At 42.6% G+C, this 20,021-nt stretch overlaps 1 protein-coding gene across 3 annotated transcripts in view; it reads right to left on the bottom strand.

Moving 5' to 3' along the window:
* The window catches only part of CPLX1 (complexin 1), a 117,046-nt gene that overhangs the window by 26,133 nt on the left and 70,892 nt on the right, over positions 1 to 20,021 (bottom strand). The window lies entirely within an intron of this gene.

The raw sequence follows: 20,021 nt of genomic DNA, 5'->3' as shown, positions 1-20,021 counted from the left end.
CAGATCTCTAATATCTACAGTGTAAGTCATCTAAGTTTGCTCTTTTCATGTCAGAGCTGTTATCTAGCATCATCTTTGGCTGTGAATGACTTTTTAAAATTTTCATCTTGTACACATTGTTTTTGTCTCCTGTACCCAGAAAAATTTCAGCATTATTAACAGTTATGCAGAATTAATTTAATAGTAGATCAATATTATTGGAAATATTATTTCTTGATGCATTTTTTTAAAAAAAATCATTTTATTGCCTTTAATTCTGCCAGTTCTAAAGTTCTGCTTCTGCTATTTTCTTCCTTTATAAATTCTAGTACTTTTTACCATCTTCATTGTATTATCCTTCCACATTTCTTCATTCTAGTGTGTTTTCTATTTTTAATGCTGACTTTTGTTCCCTCCAAGGCTATCAGGATTTTTTCTGTAATGTGGGCATGCACCCGATGATAAAATTTCTTCAACAGTTTCAAATTATTAATTAAGTTCTCCTGGTTAAATATGATTGTCCTGGTTTCAGCTGGGATAGAGTTAATTTTCTTCTTGGTAGCCGGTATTGGGCTGTGTTTTGGGTTTAGGATGAGAACAATGTCGATGATACACTGATGTTTGGGTTCTTGCTAAGTAGTGCTAAGTAGTTGCTAAGTGGCGCTCACACTGGTGAAGGACTTTTCAGCTTCCCATGCTCTGCTGGGTGCACAAGAAGATGGGAGGGGGCAGAGTCAGGACAGCTGACCCAGACTGGCCAAGAGGTTATTCCATACCACATGATGTCAGGCTCAGTATATGAGCGGGGGGAGTTGGCCGGGGGAGGGGCAACAATCGCTGCTTGGGGGGACGTGCTGGGCATCGGTCGGCAGGTGGTGAGCAATTGTACAGTGTATCGCTTGCTTTGTATTACTATTGTACTATCATTACTTGGTTTTGTTATTATTGTTATTATTACTATTACTACTGTTCTATTTTTATTTTACTTTAGTTATTTATTAAACTGTTCTTTTCTCAACCCACGAGTTTTCCCCTTTTGCCCTTCTGATTCTCTCCCCCACCCCACCGGTGGGGGAGTGAGCGAGCAGCTGCGTGGTGCTTGGTTGCTAGCTGGGGTTAAACCACGACAATAATCTACTAGCTCCTTTAGCCCATTATTGTTTTGAACTATCTAAAGCCATCCATCAGAGTACCAAATAGTTGTATCTGTTTATTTAACTTAGCTTTGCAAATATATTCAGGCCATGATTAGTTGCATCTAAGAATCATTCACCTTTAAGTATTGAGACTGATTCATACTTATCTGTCAAGATGAGGTCTAATATAGAATTCCCTTGTAAAAGCAACAGCTCTTGAGCTAGGAAAAATATTTCCAAGGATGCTTTTAGTACTGGCAGTAGCAGCTATGCAGCATACTTCATTTCAGTTGAAGTCGCCCATGATAAAGACGACTTTTTTTCTACACTTTCTAGGTAAGTATTTTAGATCCTTTAAGTGCTGGCTGTGCAGTTCTGTGTTGCAACATAGTTAGCCATAGCACACACCAATTTACAGCGCATCCTGTATGTGAAGCATGAGAGTATCAGTTCAGAAGTATTTGGGATCATTTGCCTCAGAGCTACCTCACAAAGCGCAGGCAACTTGCCATGTTAGAGGAAGGGCGGGGAATTCAGCACATGGCGCCCTGGAAGGGCTGACCAGTGTTTAACCTTACAGGCTCTCTACCTGCTAGTATAGAACATTTCTGTTCCTAGACAGTCTACACTACACAGCAGGTTGGTGGCATGTTTTCCAAGTTGCTTCCTTCCACCAGCGCAGTGTGGACATCTGTATGTACAGAGCCCCAGACAGGGGCCAAGCAAGGTGGAAATTACTCTAGTAAATTAGGGACAAATCTGGTTGGCAGAGCACTGCTTTTACATTAGTTTATAAGCACTATTACTGTTTCTATACAGAGCACAAAGGCGAGCCAGGAACAGCTTGCTAGCAGCCAGGAGACTGCACAGACATGGAAGCAGCTCAACTTTACATGGAGTAAAGGAGACCATGATGTCATGCCCATGGTCTGAACTACAATTATAAGATACTTTATGTCTCAGGATTGTAAGGCTGAAAGGTATCACCAGAGCCTCTGTTGTGTGGCAGTGATCTACCACTATTTGCACACACATTTAAGTTCCTTTTTTATGGAGGGGATGCCTTTAAATCTTGGCTTGACTTTTGCATTTTGCTCCTTTAACTTGCATAAGTTAATGACATAAGTTAAGCAAAATTTAAGTTATGATTAAAGAGTCAAAGGACAGAGAAAATATTGTCAACTCCATTTCATATATAGTGAGTTTCTAATCATGTAAGAAGATATTACATACAATATCAGGTTCTGACATTTTCTTATCAGTTGACATTTAGTGATATTGTTTCAAGAAAGAAAAACCACCTACAGGCTGTGTGAAAAGCAGTCATGGAGCAGAAAGGCTGATATCTTGGGTCAGATAAACCATAAACAACCATCCAATGCACACATACACAATCAAAACAAGTTTAACTGTCCACACAGAAAGCATTACAAAGCTTCCTTCTTTACAGTATGTGCAATATCCATGGCAAAACAACCCTGCATTTTTCCCGAAGACTTTCATTTGTTCAGAACAAAGAATCAGAGCGTGCCAGCTCTTACAGAAGCAAAAGAAAGGGAAAACCAGCCTTTAGTGGAAAAGATGAAATATGTTGTGATTAGTATAACAATATCATTGTTCCTGCATTAATCTGTAAATTTGCATTTAAACAAGTTAAATACTCCAGGACATTTCTCTGCAGTTTAAGAGTTCTAAATAAAATTGTCAGTTACTTCAATTTGTAGCTTGCATTTTGGGTGTTTTTTTAAGTGGAAAAAAAAATAAATTCCTGCATGTATTATCTTGTTTAAGCTTGTAATCAGTAACGTACTGTGACTTTGAATTAATTGGGTTTGTTTTTTGGGGGGGTTGTTTTTTTTTTTTTTTTTTTTGCACTGGCAGTGGGAAGCAGAGCGTGGTGTGGAATCCAAATTCGATAGGAGACATAGACTCAAAAGAAGCTTGTACCTGTTCTTGCTATGCTCTGTGTTGGTCTTCACAATGGAATTGCTCCTTAAATGAACAGTGTAGCACAAGTGATAGGACGCACAACAAATTTAAGTTCTGCTGTCATCATAGGATAGCAATTTATAGCAGAATCAGTAACAACACTTCTCTACCACAGGGTATTTTTCTCTTAGCTGTGGTATCATCTTCCTAAAATGTTCTGCCTCCCAGCTAAAGGCAACTGGCTGAGTAAAGGAGCCAGACAAAGACCTGCAGTATCATAAACCAATTTTTCAAACAGGAAACAATGCGCTGGTATGTTACCCAGGCCCTGTCATATACCTAGCCCACACCACACCCATCCCTGCGTCTGCTTTTCCTCTCACTTTGGCACATCTGTCTAGCAGTGTCCTCAGGACAGGGATAACCCTGACATGAAGTGCATGCTGCCCTTCCCATGTGGGACTGTGGAGACCAAACGAACCATCTTACAGCCCTAACTCAGACAATTGCTGGAAACAGAAGCCAGGCTGCTTCTTGAGACCGAGATCCTCTTCTCCAGGCTGCACTGGAGGTGAATTTATCCCTATTCTTATGTGTTACTTCACCTTTCATCCTGTCACAAAAGCACCGCCATAATTTCTGTTTTAGAAAGCATGAGGCTGCTTACTGGGGTGGTACTTATTGTACTTTGCAGATTATAAAGCCACTGCAACTCCTGAATTTTCCCAAGTACTACTCATAACTACAAATGAGGTTCTTTCCTTTGAGTTCTACTTTTGTAAACCAGGCACCATCAGAAGTTTTAGACACTGTGATCAGGACTATATTGCATGCAATACTGGAGGTTTTTATAGGAGGGGAGCTGCATTTAAGAGCACGATCACTAGAAAGTCCATAGATTATCCGAATTAATCATACTTGTGAAGGCAGTGTTGTGTTTTATTAACCAAAATAATGATAAATCAATCCAATGTAGTCTTTTGTTAGCTCTGCACTAACTTATAAATTAATTTGTTTCCACAGACATCCCATTGTGCAGCTTCCAGTTTGATTTTTCATTCATATTGTGAAGTTGTTCAGTGTGCCCTTGAGTACGGTAAAGCCAGAGAGACCTGGCATCTCCTAGCAAGACCCAGGTGCTTTAATAACTATTACTCCACTTAGCCAACACTTCAGAGCTTTCAGGTTTGATTTTAATTGGAGGAACTGTGACATTTTTAGTATCTTTTAAGCAACTGCCTTACTTCACAACCATGAAGCTCTGATTACAAAAGGCTGGGGAAACAGGAACTTTTGCAGATAGCTGCATGAGGAAGAGCCATAGTTATGTCCTGTGGGGTTCTTACTAAACTGCTTCAAAGCTTCAAAGCACCTTTAGCGGTCTCTCACCTGAATTACCCCTACCCTCAGTAAATCAATAGCTGGTTCCTCAACTCCATTTCACATCCGGCTTACTTAGGATAATCTGATGAATTTTTACATTCAGTTTTTGAACCAAAAATTCATATTTCTTTCTAAACTACTTCAGGCCACTAAAGGAAAACAGTCCATGTCAATCAAATAAATCATTCCACTAAGGTTGAAGTATACTGTTTTCACTTCTGGGCATCTTTACTAAAAGCAGATGCCAAATCACACTCTTTCATAGAGCTACTGTGGTTATGCCGGTGCTCTTATTCACACTGCTCTGTGGTTAAGACAGTTGCCAAGATATATGTTGTAGAAATAGGCATGGAGGAGCTTTGAGCTACCATCTCCTGCCAGGATGTCAAATAGTGTCTCTGCCTGTCTCAATAATATACACAAACAATACAGGAAAAACACAAGGGTGCCCAAATCATTGGGACCGGAAACAAAGATGTCTCAAAACTGTCCAAGTGGTGAGACTTCTTAAAAAATATAATGTCACTGAGCCTTTAATCAAAGAAGTTTTCTCAAGGGTATGGTTTCATAATTGTGTTAAGCAGATTTAAATTATTTTAATGGGTTCAAACTTTATGTTACTGTTGGATATTTGCTCTCATTACCTGTCATGTGGTACCTCTAACATTCATGTGTTCATGTCGATCATTAAATTGAAAAGAAGAGACAGAAAGGTTTTAGGCAGGTCAGTTCCTAGTTCTGACATGGTGTGGAAGTGCTGAATATAAGGCAAAGCACCCTGCCTTCTCTCCTTTACCTGATGCCTCTGTAAGTGCTCTCAGTATTCAGAAAGCCCAAGTTTGTTCTTGAGAAGTAGCTGTATTTTGCAGGGAGAAGCTGCCTTTTGGAAACTCAGGACCAGTCAGTGGAAGGAGAAGAACACAGTCTTGTTTGTTTGTTTGTTTTAAAATCTGATTTTGCATTTGTGAGGCAAGCAGAGATAAAAAGCAGTGCTGGGAACATGAATTGACCATTTTATGTAAACAGCACAAGTGAACAGCCAGCAGGTGGAAGAGAAAAATCTCAACACAACCAAAAGTTGGTGTGTTGAGTTCTCCCATTGTCTGTTATTGCTTTTGCCAACGAAATTCACTTAGAGATTCTTGCCCAAAATGTCAGTGAACAGACCTGTGACTCCAGCCTCTGGAAAGGCCTGGAGGGTGCAGAGTGCCTTTTACACAGGCTCTAACGTGGCATATCAGAGTGAGAGGCAGATTATGACTAGTGTAAGTGACAGGCCTTTCTCCTTGGCACTCACTGAGCCTGTCAAACAAAGTTGAGTGCTAAATCTCTGAGAAAATAGAAGCTTAAACAAGGTACCACACACACCTGTCAAGGGAAAGAGCCTCCAGAGCAGTTCTGAGCCAGTTAGATACCTGCTTCTTCCTTCACGGTGTCAGATGCCCTGCAGGAGCAGGGATATCCCTATCTCTGGGCATAGCTTGGCAGTTCATCATTTGAGATTCTCCCATTACATGTCAAAAGCCCTGAAGCACTCCCTACCTCCTTCCCCCTCCAAATCCACACCTAAAGCATGTGGCAGCCCAGAATCAGCTTAAACGATGATGTGCCAAACACCCAGTCTGAATGACAGAAGAGTGGCCATGAATCCAAAAGCAGACCAGTGCTTTTCCATTTGTTTCTGTTTGCAGATCACCCTTCCCTAGCATATGTCTTGGAGGAGGACAGGACTCTTTCACCATGCATTGAAATTTAACAACAGCACATTATTTTCCTTTGCAACAACCTGTAAGAACATATATCCTCACCCTACCCCTACATTGAAAACCATTGGTTTTGGGATGGGGTGACCACTTTTCAAATGCTTGTAGAGGGAAGAGTCCACAGCCCTCTCACTGTCCAAGTCAGACTTGCCCAGCAAGAATTCAACATAAAGCCTCCCTTGCAGCTCTCAGCTTGATCTGTGGTTCTTAGCTCCTCCTCTGGAATCTGCCTCCTTTCTCAAGACATGGGAGAAAGGCAAACAAAGAGTGAAAGCACACATCAAGACTGAGAGACTGTTTCAAGAGCACATATAGGTTATTGCGTCTTTTATTGAAGGAGACACCACAGTTAGGAGTGAGAACTGGCTCTCTAAATTAGAAAGGACGGATTTGCAAAAGCTGGAAGACCAGCTGGCACATGGATAGAAGGCATTGGTGTTGTACTTCCTGACTTGTAAAGCACTGTCAAACTTTTTGGAGTTAACTAAAGTAAGCCTGCTTCTGTTAAACAGCATCAGACTGACAAGGCCCTGTGTGAAGTCAGAGAACAGTTCTCTCAGATTTCCAGAAAGCTCTGTATCGTGTCCAAGGCTTTGTGGAGATCAGAACATGCCTCAAAAACATCTTTCTCTGTTTCTGCTTTAAATCTTCTCATTCAGGTCTCCTATCAGAGCTGGCCAGGAGCAAAAACACTGTAGAGAAGAGTTGTAGTACTAGCAATGAGGTATGTATGGAGAATATCCCAGAAGCCTTGCTCTCCTAAAACTCCCAGCTTCAATTCCAGATCAAAATTCAGCTAAATTCAAGCAACAGATTTGAATTTCCACCTTGAGCTAAAACCCCACATTATATGAAACTAACTTGATGTGAACAGGGGCAGAAAAGTCTTCCTTGTCATTCAACTAGAGATTGATTGCAGCAAGTGGAGGTGCTGTCCTTTACCACTGAAGGCAGTTTACTAGCTTCTTCCCTTCTAAACAAGCCTAATACTCACTGCAAACTACAGTGCATGGAAATCTGTGATTACAACATCAGAGCACAGGAAATGTGAAGATAGCAAGAGAGAATTTTCTTTCCAGATATGCAGCTGGACCAAGCAAACAGACATGATGAAGCTGAACCTCTGCTTCTCTGCAATACTGTTTTGCCCCTTTTGCCTTTGCTGGTCAGGTTTAAACTATAAGTTTAAATTGGTAGGTTCTGCCTATAGCATCTTCAGTGGTACAAGCCACTCATTAGACAGAGGAAAGAAATGCTTTCAGCACCACCCACTAGTCAACAACCAGGGATTCATCAGAAATACCAGAATGTGACAAAACATTCTAGAGATTTTCAAGAGAGGTACATTGGGATCTCTCCATCCCCAAAACTCCTTGGCAGCAGCTGGAATAAACTTCCAAGGCATACAAGTCCTGAATAAAAACCACCTACAAACCCCATTGTGCTTTCTGCATTTGAGTGGATGAAGAGCTCTATTCAAGGGGCAATTTGACAGCTGCCTTTCCCACATCAGGCCTTTGCTTGGACTATCTTTCTGTTTTGATCTCTGGCTGAAGAGTCCTTCCTCTAATGCAGGGTCAGCCTACTTAACAAGGAGACAGAATGTACATCCCTATTACTGAGCATGACAGAAATAATCCAGCAGCTGTAAAATGATAAGTGAGATCCTACAGACCTATATGGTTCCAGTTTTAAAAGTCAGCTCAGCCCTATTATGACCCTAAATTTCTAACGGGCTGCTTGGAGGTCTGGCTGGGATCAAGAACATAAAAGCACTCTATCTGCTCCACAGTACTTGGTTTAGGCTGATGGTCTTGTGAAGACCATGCCACCAGTTCCAGGAAACACTGGGGAATTTGAATGTGGTGGCCTGGAGCTGACAGCTGCATTCTTCCCCACTTTTTCCTAACTGAAGAAAAGCAACTCTTCCATGAAGTCTCCCTCTCAGCAAATAATGAAAAACGCGAGTCCATGCTTCCCGGCAGGAGTAGGCATAGTTACATACTGTTTTGACAAAGGAGGAGGCCTACAGCAGAGACAGGACTCAAGATTGTGCTAAAAGGAAAAGGAGGGAACCCTGGAAAACCACATCCAATGGAAATGATGAAAGGGCAAATGTTTCCCCAGATACCCTACTTCTCCCCCAGCAGCAGCCAGTCTGTCTTCCCCAAACTCTGACGTTGTCAAAGGAAGGCCACAGCCCTTCTCCTGCATCAGCAAGAGGGCTTCCCTGGCCTGGAATCCCAGACAGGGCACCTTACTCTGAAGTCTGGTAAGATTAAGTCAGCTATACTCATGACTGCCTCAAAGCTGGCCAGTGAGGAAGGGAAGAGAACTCCTGAGGCCTGTCTCAGACCCTCGGGAAGGCCATATGAATTGGCACTCAGTCGGAATGGGGCATGCAAACCCTCCCTTCTTTTCCCAGCTTAACCACAAGTGACAAGAATCCATGGGGAATGAAGATACACAGCAGGCAAAGGCTACGCAGCTGCCACAAGCAAAGCATGCTCCAAACTTCATCACCCTGTCCCATGCATGAACTCAGATCTGGCCTTGTATCAGTCCTTCTTCTTTCAGGCATGTGGGGTGAATAATTCTCCCTGACAGTCTTAAATCCCAGGCTGATGAAACTGAAAGCAATGTCAGAACAGATGCATAGCTTCGTGGTGAGGCCAGCACAAAGTCACATCTTGCTCTAAGGAAGCAGCAGCATTTCAAAGGCTGAGCCTGGCTCTGACAACTTTTAACAGAAAACAATGATGCAACCCTTAGCTGGGCGGTGAAGGCATCAGGCTGCATTCTCAAGCAGGCGTTAACTCCACTGGTCTCCTTAAGTCCTGGTGAGTTATCTGATCCTTCAAGACTCAGATAACAAATTGCCAATATAAGAGACATAATGTGGATAATGCCTAATTTTAAGCAGTAATGGGAGCTCTTTGGCTGCAGGAAAAAGGGAATAGACTTTTAAATCCTGTTTGGTGACATTCACAGACCTTGAATTATCTTGACATAAAAAAGAACCAAAAACTTTACAAGCCCTCCCCCTTGCATCTGATTTGTAAGCTAGGCAAAAAAAAAAAAAAGAAGTTACATGAAAAAAATGGTGTAGCTATACTTATTACAGGCAATGGTACTGATCAAATTACTCTCATGCCATTGTCTGCATTTTGAGGCTGACACAAGCAGCATGATCCAGGACAGAACTGTCTACCTTTAAAGATGAGATGAATCAAAAGATTTGGGAGGGTGTGTCGGAAAACCTCAGAGCTCCTCCAGCCACTTAGCCAAATTTTATACCATCATGACTAAGGGATTTTTCCATTGAGGAAAGAATATTTTATTCTGCAAAACAGCAGAGCAGCAAATAAGCTGTTCTGGCTCTCGATGCAGAGGGATGCATTCATGCCCTTGTTGGGATTTAGCCAAGAAATTATTCTATGTGGTCTTGGCTCTACTGGCTAAAGAAATTCCAAGTGGAAGGGTGTGGACATGGCAGCCACTTCTAGAGACCAGTAGCAATGGAAATGCATGTCATACAGGCTCTGGGATGGTTTTCACTTCTAAGTCCTCAACTTCTGTCCTGGACTGCTGCCCGTGTTGGTGCCCAGGTTTTTGGGAGGAGAAGAAACGTCCAGCTCAGGAAATCAATTCTCTATTCAACCCCTGCATGATTTTGGGCAAGTCACTCAATTTCTCCACCTGTAAATCACAAGCAGTAATGCTAATTAAAAAGTAATAATAATTAAATTATTAATTAAATGATTTAATTAATATATAACATATTATATAATGCTATACATTATATAAGTTATATAATTAATATAGAACATATATAATATATACAATTAACTTTAATAATAATAACTAAAAAATTAGATTTTGGTGATCTGTTGGGAAAAAGTCCTTCCTCTGTGCAGCTTGGTCGTGCTGGCTGATGTGAACAAGAAACATAATTTGGCCACACTTACAGTCACAAATAAGCATCAAAAAGGCAGACACAGAGCTAACTGGTATTTCAGAGGTGAATGCATACTGTTACCTTTATGTTTCTCACAGGGAGTCCAGGCAGAAATCCACTGAAAAGACCTGCCATCGTTTTCTTCATGCAGGTTCTTAGTTCCAATTGTACAGACTTGGGCTGTTCCTGTCCTGTAGAGCCAGCATGAATGACTCCAGCCAAAACTCAGGCAGACACTGTCCTGTGGCCGCTCAGCTGGGGAAGTAGGCTAAGACAAGTCTGCAGCCTTTGCAAAAAGAGAATTCTGGATCCAGCACGCATGTAGGTAGTGGATTTGACCTGTCAGTGTAGGGATGACTGTGAATGCTACTACCCACTAAGCATTCTGGGTAGTACTACTCAATAGCCTCTTTATGCAGGTGTTAACCATTGCTAGTCTCCTGAAGAAAGGCAGGTCCCTCCACAGACTTCCTTAAGTGGTGGACTAGACATGGTGAAGAGTGAATGCAGACTGCCGCTGAAACTGGAATGAAGTAAGGCTTTGTCCACTATGCAGACATTCCCTTTGCATTCATCTTTTCCTATATGCGAAGAAAAAAAATCTTTCTGATTCAAGAAAATCTGTTCAAACTCTCTCTCTATACATTTCTCTCTGTCTACATGCACACAAACTTGGTAGTATACAATGGCCGTGTATACTGTTTCCTTATAGTAATGATGCTCTGTAGAAATAAAGCAGTGCTTCATAGATCATACATTCTTGCTCTGCAATGTAATCAGTCTATCCTGGCTCTGAGAAAAAGGAAAGCTCCTAAACCAGCAGTTTAACCAGGAAAAAAAAAAAAAAAGCACAAGGCAAAGAGAAGGAGGCTGTACCGTGTGATCAGACAATAAATTACAAATAGTTACTGCCTTCCCACCTTTCTTGTCCTCTGGGTTTACCACGATAACTGATAGGGTGAGGGAGGGCTGTACTGAAGAGTTTCTTCTTATGAATACAGAAGAATTTGTCAATTAAAATTGTTGGCTATTAGTTTCCAAACAGATCTTCTGGTAATGGGGCACTCTTGTATGAAGACCAGAATTGTAGATTGGACTGTAAAGTGGCAGAACACCACCTCCAGCAGAGTAGTAATGTCTGGCTGTTCAGACACAGATGCTCAGTTGGACTGGTACTGGAAGAGAACTTGCAAAAGGCCATTTGTTGGGATCCATATTTCTTGTCTTTCCAAGTAGGTGAGACAAATGGTTGGAGCTTCAATAAGTCACAGCCAGGAAGGCTTGAGACACCATTCAGATGTCCTTCCTAGCTAAATTTGAGCACTATTCACTGTATGTCATCTGCTTGGGTTTATTTTGCACCTAGTCCTGAGTGGGTGAATCTGCTCAGCCCCATGACAGCAATATGTATAGGTTTTGCCAGCCAGCTCAGTGAGATAAAAGTTGTTTAAGTGAGGATTTCAGCTGAATTACTCTACAAGACACCCTAGTCAGTGCATAACAGTAAAAAAGGCTGCATTTCAAGAGACATTTCAGTAACTCTAGAAGCATCACACAGTGGGATCTCATTAGCAAGTATTCAAAGTGACATCTACTGGTGTAGATTGGATTAGCGTGAAATGTAGAAACAAAGTAAGAGCAAGGCAGAGCTACACAAAGAAGGTGACTAATGAGCCCCAAAAGGTATTAGTGGGGGAACCAGCAGCTGGAAACTGAACCTGCTGAGTTCTGCTAAATAATTGAACCTTTAACTATTATGGAAGCAGATGAAAAAGATGTCAGTTTGCTTCTGAGCTCCAATGGTTTGCTAATGCTGCCTCTCTTTTCTGAATTTTAAAAATGGCCTGAAGCTACAGCGCAAGAAGGAATCCATGCAGCTTTCCCCATCAGGGAAGCTCTGTTAGTTTAATGCCAAGAGATAAGACCTGGCACACGCACTTTCAATCAGACCACCTAGAGAATTCTATACATGTAGGTGGCTGGATTCACAAAGACCAAAGCACGTTGCATATCCTGGTACTTCCAAGGGAATTATAAAGATGAAACTACAGGGGTTAGGTAGGAGCAGATTCCCTAAAATCACTCCGAAGATGACTATGTTTAATAATGGCCTTGGAGGTCCTTAGCAGCTACATCAATCCCTGTTCCGTGCTGAAAAGTACATCTGGGAAGGCACTGTTCCCTCTCTCAACTTTCAAGGGAGACTGCTGAACTTAAGCATACCCAGATAACTTTGTTAACTTTTGGCTTTCTAGTTGTGCTTCATCTTACTAGAGGAGACCAGTTTGTTTACCTTTTCACAAAAGACAGTTGCTGCCTCACAGACAAGAGGACTTTTTTGAAGATGCAAAGCAGAAAATTAAACCTGGCTGGAATTTCCAAAGTTTGAAAGTGTTAGAGAAGTGGGTGACTTAGTAAAATTGCAAAGGGCTGTAGTCTGGAAACAAGTCTGATGCTAAAGATCTGTGCTGTAAGCTATGGAGAAAACTGATATGGAAACTCAAGAATCTGGCTCAGAGGCAACATAGGCCAGTCAGGACATACTTGCATAGAACTGGTTGTGGCAGAAAGTCAAAAGTCTAGCCCAGGTCAAATCACTTTATCCCCTTGGATGCCTCCAAATACCAATATGAAAATGATCTGCAGGGTTATGGTGCTCTTCAATCACCCTGCAAATGTCCCTTCCTTCTTCCAACTCTGCTTGGGCTTACGCCAGCTTCCACTGTCCTCAGTAACCAATGAATCATATGTTTCTAGAACACAGTAAACACCACAGGACATTGCCCTTGCAGCTTTCTTCACTCAGAACAGCCCATGATTTAATAGCTGCAAAGACTGCAGTTCTTCTCCATTGTCATCATTACTGGTACTATGACTGTTTCCACCCACCCAAGAGCCCACTTCTTGGAAGGCACAATATACTCTGTGTCTTGGAAAGCATGACACTGGGAGTGTCATAGCCAGGCCTATTGCTTTCTCACAGCCAGAGTGCCTGTGACCCAGTTGTAAACACTCTTTGGTCTATAGCACAAAGAGCATCTGCACTTGAACTAAACTAAGTAAGGAATTTTTTATTTTGTTTGTTTTTCATCCTGAATTATCAAAAGCCACTGTGAAAGCAGAAGAGTCAAGTTAATGATACCTCTCCATCTGTGCAATACATATACATCTCTTAAAATCTATTTTAAGACCCACACACTGAACAGTAGCCACAGCTTCATTAGATCACAAGTGCTGAATAAAAATTAACATCGGTGGTTTAATATCAATGATTTAAAAGGGAAGAGATCAGACAGAATGTTTCTGTTCATTGAGATATGAATTACTTGCCTGGAAATTACATGCCCTACTTATCTACAAAGAACTTAATAGTTTTCATGGTTTTCCTGGGATGTGGGCAATTCTAAATACTGCAGAGAATCTTACTGCCTAACCACTGAGGGAATTTAATGGTCCAATAAGAAAAATGAGAAAAAATAATGGCACTCATCCAGAGACAGAAGGACTCACACTTAAACAGAAGAAGGACTGCACATTCTCCAGTTGTGTGATATGCTGCCTGCAGGAACAAACATCAAACCCCAGACTTCACCATTTCCCTGTTGTCAGCAAAGGGACAACGAAGTCCTGAGCATTTCTTACTGTGCCATAGAGACTCACTGATGCAACAAGATGTTAATATTCTTCTGCCACCAAGGCCTTAACCACACAATGACCCTTCTGCTTTTGTACTTTACAAACAGAAAAAACTTAACAAAACTCTTTGTCCCCCACGCAGATAAATCTCAGAAGAAACCATGCTTGGGGTGAACTCATCAACTATGTTAGTGAAAGCATAATAATAAAAACAAAGAATTAAACCCTCAAATGAGGAAATTCATTATATTGCCATCAGAATTGGATACTGCATAGTAAATGAGCTTGAGAACACACATTGTAAGGCATGGCAGAGATGACTGCTTATTAAGAAAACAGTTGATCTCATCTTGCGCAATGGGAGAGCTGAGGTTCATAGAAGCATAAACCCAACCCCCCCTGCAATTGGCAGGGACATCTACAACTAGATCGGGTTGCTCAGAGCCCCATCCAGCCTGTCCTTGAATGTTTCCAAGGATGGGGCATCTACCACCTCTCTGGGCAACCTGTTTCAGTGTTTCACTACCCTTATTGTAAAAACTTTCTTATATCTAGTCTGAATCTACCCTCTTTTAGTTTAAAACCATTACGCCTTGTCCTATCGCTACTAGTCCTGCTAAAAGGTCTGTCCCCATCTTTCTAATAAGCTCCCTTTAAGTACTGAAAGGCCACAATAAGGTCTCCCCACAGCCTTCTCTTCTCCAGGCTGAACAACCCCAGCTCTTTCAGCCTTTCCTCATAGCAGAGGTGTTCCATCCCTCTGATCATTTTTGTGGCCCTCCTCTGGACCCTCTCCAACAGGTCTATGTCCTTCTTGTACTGAGGACCCCAGAGCTGGACGCAGTACTCCAGGTGAGGTCTCACCAGAGCAGAGTACATCACCTCCCTCGACCTGCTGGCCATGCTGTGGGTGGTGCAGCCCAGGATACAGTTGGCTTTCTGGGCTGCGAGAGCACATTGCTGGCTCATGTCCAGCTTTTCATCTATCAGTACCCCCAAGTCCTTCTCCTCAGGGCTGCTCTCAATTCCTTCATCCGCCAGCCTGTATTGATACCGGGGACTGCCTCGACCCAAGTGCAGGACCCTGCACCTGTCCTTGTTGAACCTCATGAGGTTCACACAGGCCCACCTCTCCAGCCTGTCAAGGTCCCTCTGGATGGCATCCCATCTCTCAGGTGTGTCGACTGCACCACTCAGCTTGGTGTCATCTGCAAACTTGCTAAGGGTGCACTTGATCCCCCTATGTCATTGATGAAGATATTGAACAGCACTGGCCCCAGAGCGGACCCCAGAGGGACACCACTCGTCACCGTTCTCCATCTGGACATCGAGCCATTGACCGCTACTCTCTGGATGCGACCATACAGCCAATTAGCTATCCACCGAACAGTTGGCCCATCAAATCCATATCCTTCCAATTTAGAGAGGAGGATATCATGGCGGATCGTGTCAAAGGTGTTACAGAGGTCCAGACAGATGACATCTGTAGCTCTTCGCTCGTCCACTGATGTAGTTACTCCATCATAGAAGGCCACGAGGTTGCTCAGGTAGGACTTGCCCTTGGTGAAGCCGTGCTGGCTGTCTCGAATCACCTCCCTGTCCTCCATGTGCCTTAGCATAGCTTCTAGGAGGATCTGTTCCATGATCTTCCCAGGCACAGGGGTGAAGCTGACAGGTCGGTAGTTCCCAGGGTCCTCTTTTTTACCCTTTTTAAAAATGGGTGCAATATTTCCCTTTTTCCAGTCCCCAGGGACTTCACCTGACTGCCATGACTTTTCAAATATCATGGAGAGTGGCTTAGCAACTACATCAGCCAATTCCCTCAGGACTCTGAGATGCATCTCATCAGGACCCATAGACTTATGTATGTTCAGGTTCCTCAGGTGGTCATGAACCTGATCTTCTCTTACAGTGGGAGGATCTCTGCCCTCCCGATCCCCATCAAATGGCCCATTGACTTGGGAGGTGTGAGGAGAGAGGTTGCCAGTGAAGACTGAGGCAAAAAAGTTGTTGAGTACTTCAGCCTTCTCCTCGTCTGTTGTTACTAGCTCACTACTTCTGCTCATCAGAGGGGGTACACTTTCCTTAACCTTCTGTTTCTGGTTAATGTGCCTATAGAAGCCCTTATTATTCTTCACATCCCTTGTCAGGTTCAGCTCCAGCCGAGCCTTGGCCTTCCTGATCTCATCCTTACACAACCGGGCAGTGTCCCTGTACTCTTCCCAAGATACCAGTCCCTTCTTCCACTGCCTGTGCAATCTCCTCTTGCCCTTTAGTTTGACCCACAGATCATGGGTCAGCCACGCCAGCCTCTTCCCTTCCTTGCCTCATTTCCTGCACCTGGGGATTGAGAGCTCTTATGCCCTATGGAAAGCATCCTTGAAGACCTGCCAGTTCTGTTCTGCTCCCTTGTCCCCGAGGGCCATTTCCCAGGGAGTCTTGTTGATTAACTCCTTGAAGAGCTGCAAGTTTGCTTTCCTAAAATTCAGCGTCCTGACTATACTCTTCACCCAATCCTTACCTCTCCGGACTGTGAACTCTACCAGTGTGTGATCACTACAGCCAAAGCTGCCTCCAATCCTGACATCACCAATGAGCTCACTTACATTGATGACCACCAGATCCAGTACTGCATTCCGTCTCGTAGGGCTATCTATTACCTGCCTTAGAAATTGTTGTCTATGCACTCCAGGAGTCTCCTAGATTTCCTACCGCCTGCCATGCTACTTTCCCAGCAGATGTCAGGGTGGTTAAAATCCCCCATCAGGATAAGAGCCTGTGAGCGCAAAGCTTCCTGTAGTTGAAGAAAAGTCTTCGTCAATAGGCTCCCCTTGATCAGGCGGCCTGTAGTAGACCCCAACCACAAGGTTCCCTTTGTTGCCTCGGTCTCTAATTCTTACCCATAAACTTTCAATCTGCTCATGGCTATTCTTCAGGGACACTTCTTCACACTCTATCCATTTCTTGATGTAGAGGGCAACACCTCCACCCCTCCTACCTCCCCTGTCCCTTCTGAACGGCTTGTAGCCTTCGATAGCTGAACTCCAGTCATGGGATTTGTCCCACCAAGTTTCAGTGATGGCAACTATGATTGACAACCATGCAATTAAGCACGGTGCCACAATCTTTACACAGCACCCAACAGGGTCAACTACAATTGTAGAAAGCACATTAAGTCTTCCAGCATTTGAATTTTCTATTTGCTACCTTTCTATACTTCTCAAGCAGATTTCATGCTCAATTTGGAGGGCAGGAATCCTTATTAATATAACTAAACTTCTGCTTTATTCCCCACAGCACATAAGGCTGGTCAAAGGCAAGCTGGCCTATCTGAGAGCTGAGTATACAATAGCTACTGAAGCAGTTCATGCTCCAACTCAAGCATGGCCTAAATTCAAACTTAAATTCTTTCTTGAAGTCAAGCCATTTGGACAGAGGACCATGCTTACATCCTTTTTGGTTGAAACCTACCATTGTGAGGATAGCTTTGAGCTATTGCTATTTTTCAGCATGGGCTCAGCAATGCCGACCCTCTAAAGCACATGTAAGATTTGCAGGAAGCCAAACTACAGGCATTGTCTCACGAGCAGACAAGGCAGGTTAATTACAGAGCATGTACTAGGGCTCTCTCAGGCCTGGGTTCTACCACAGTGGTGGAAATAATTACTTATGTAAATAAGAAATCATGGATCATTACATGAAGAAAGTAATTAGCTTTCACTGCTGAGGTATGCAGGTCTATAACACAAACAAGGTTATCTGTGTATAGAAGGCAGTGTTCCACCCAAGAGCACTGGAAACAAGATGGCTGCTCTAGCACGGCAAGCTGATAGTACTTGGTGTTAGCAAGGTATTACAGATATTAGCTATCCACAGCCTCACCACCGGGGGCGCTGGCAACAGACCCTGACCTACCAGGCACAGGGGCACTGAAGGCCTCTTGGCAGTCTTGCAGTTGGTCAGGCGTGGCACCTCTCCCCAGAGACAGCTGTGGTAGGGCTGAGAAGATCTGTGAGGCAGTAGTGTTGAGAACAAGCCCAGATCAGATCAGAAAGCAAGCTGCATACATGCACCTTGAGGCAGAAGGAAGCTGGAGTATACCCCAGTTATGGCCCTTACATTCTTTCAATCCATTTTCAGTACCAGATGCTGGACTTCAACATTGGGTATGAACTGGCAGACAAATGGTGGTCCAGTTATTTCAAAATGTCATGTCCAAATGTCATCCTTAAAAATCCATTTCCAAATGAAAATGCTGCATATTTTTTGTGAAAAAATATTTGATTACTGCATAATTCATTCTACCCTTTCCCTAAGTAATTTCTGTGCCCAGCTGCCATGCTGGGCTGAGGGCATATGTATCTCAATTTAACAGACTGGATTTAAAACCTGAAGTTAGCACATGCTGGAACATATCTGTGGTATCTGTCATCATTCCTTTCAAGCTCTGCCGTAGATCCCACATTTCCTGAAGCCCTAAACAAGAGAGTGTATTCATCACACTTGTTGAAGAGCCAAGGCAGAAGGTCCAAAACAACAAACATGATGAGCCTGTCCTTTCTGTAGGCGTCGCCTAGAGCTAACTAACTCATGAAGCCGTGGTTCCCTGGCTTATTTCCCGACATCCTGCAGCTTCACAAAGGGAGTAACTTTGTGACTGTGGGTACATGACCCAGGACACACACTTTCAAAGTTGTATTCTGCATAAATAATTTGGTTTTACTCACTCACTCAACTCACATGCTCATTTCTCACTCTTTTATGTGAGAAATGCAAATATCATCAGGGAGATCTCTAATACTTAAAACTTCTTGGATTTAATTCATACCTGCTAAAAACAACTTGTGTATGTATACATACCAGACAGAATCTCTGTTTCAGTTTTCTCCTTCTCTGTATATCTGCTTTTACTGGAATTGGTGAAGAAATGAAGTTAATTTCTAAATAAGCAAGTAATGGAGGAAATAATCCAGCCCTTTTTTCTATTCTTTCTCAATATTTGCCCTTTTTTCTATTCTTTCTCAATATTTGTTTCACAATTCCAGCCACCAGTTCACAATATTTGGAGACAGAGTCTTGTATATCATCAAATCCTTCTCTTTGTTAGGACAAAGTAATTTTACTCTTTCATGGAACTGTCAAATTTAAAAAAAAAAAAAGAAAAACAACCACCACCACAGCTCCTTTCTACAGCTTTATCTATCTTTTCTGATTCTGCAGAAAACAGCTTCATCTTTCAAATCCATGTTACCTGGGATTATCCCCAGGAGAAGGAAAAGCACATGGAACTGAGCTTCTGTGTTTTCACCAGCTGGGTGCACTCCGTAAAGCAGGACTTCCCGTTGCTAATGTCAAAGGTAACCCACCACATCACTAGAAAAGCTGCAATCCAGAGCTTTGACTGAGGTCAGATAATATTCCTCCAAGTATCCCTGTTTACTCCCACTGCAAGGCAAACCCTTTGCCATATTGCTCAGGAATCAGTGCATTTCCAAGGGACTTCACCACCCAGTATTCAGCCTGACTCAATAAAGCCCAGATAGCTGACAGTATCAGAGGGAAATCCCCGTTGGCTCGATGTTTCATCCAAGTTCAGGCTGTATGCATCCTACTCATGAACGTGTGAATTCTAGTCTAGATCACCTTGGATTTGTAACAGAAGGCATCTCAGATATTTTTAAATGCTTTTAGAGCAGTTTTCTCAACAGCAAGAAAAACGCAACCACCATCTACCTCTGGGAACACTTCAGTGGTCTAGCAGAAGAGACAGTGACCAGTGAAAACAAGGAATGCAGAAATTCATTACTTTTTTTCCCATTGTGTCTAACGCAGACCTCTGTCATTGCTTAGAAACAGTTCCACCTATAAACATATATTAAACATACACACATTGATACATTTATATTAATATATTACACTATCTAGATATATATTCATTAAATACATTATAAAACCAACAAATCTTGACCAGGTAGGGATTCTGAATCTGTCTGTCTGGTAATTAATACCCTCTTTTAAATGATGATATGAATACCTTTCTCTGGCAGTGTCACAGGTAGACAATTCCCTCTAAGTACTTTCTTTTCTTAGAAGCATAATCCCAAATGTCTTTATTTGCAGAACAATTCTTCAAGAGATACCTCTTTACAAGATGCACTATGCCAGAAGAACAATTCATCCTTATCTGCGCTTCCCTCCTGAATCATAAGGATTGGTCAGAAGTTCAGCCTAGTATGG

This window comes from Nipponia nippon, unplaced genomic scaffold (genome assembly GCF_047370975.1).
Source record: "Nipponia nippon isolate SJK-2023a ecotype South Korea unplaced genomic scaffold, ASM4737097v1 scaffold_8, whole genome shotgun sequence".
Lineage (NCBI taxonomy): Eukaryota > Metazoa > Chordata > Aves > Pelecaniformes > Threskiornithidae > Nipponia > Nipponia nippon.
This window is presented reverse-complemented; position numbering and strand designations above follow the sequence as displayed.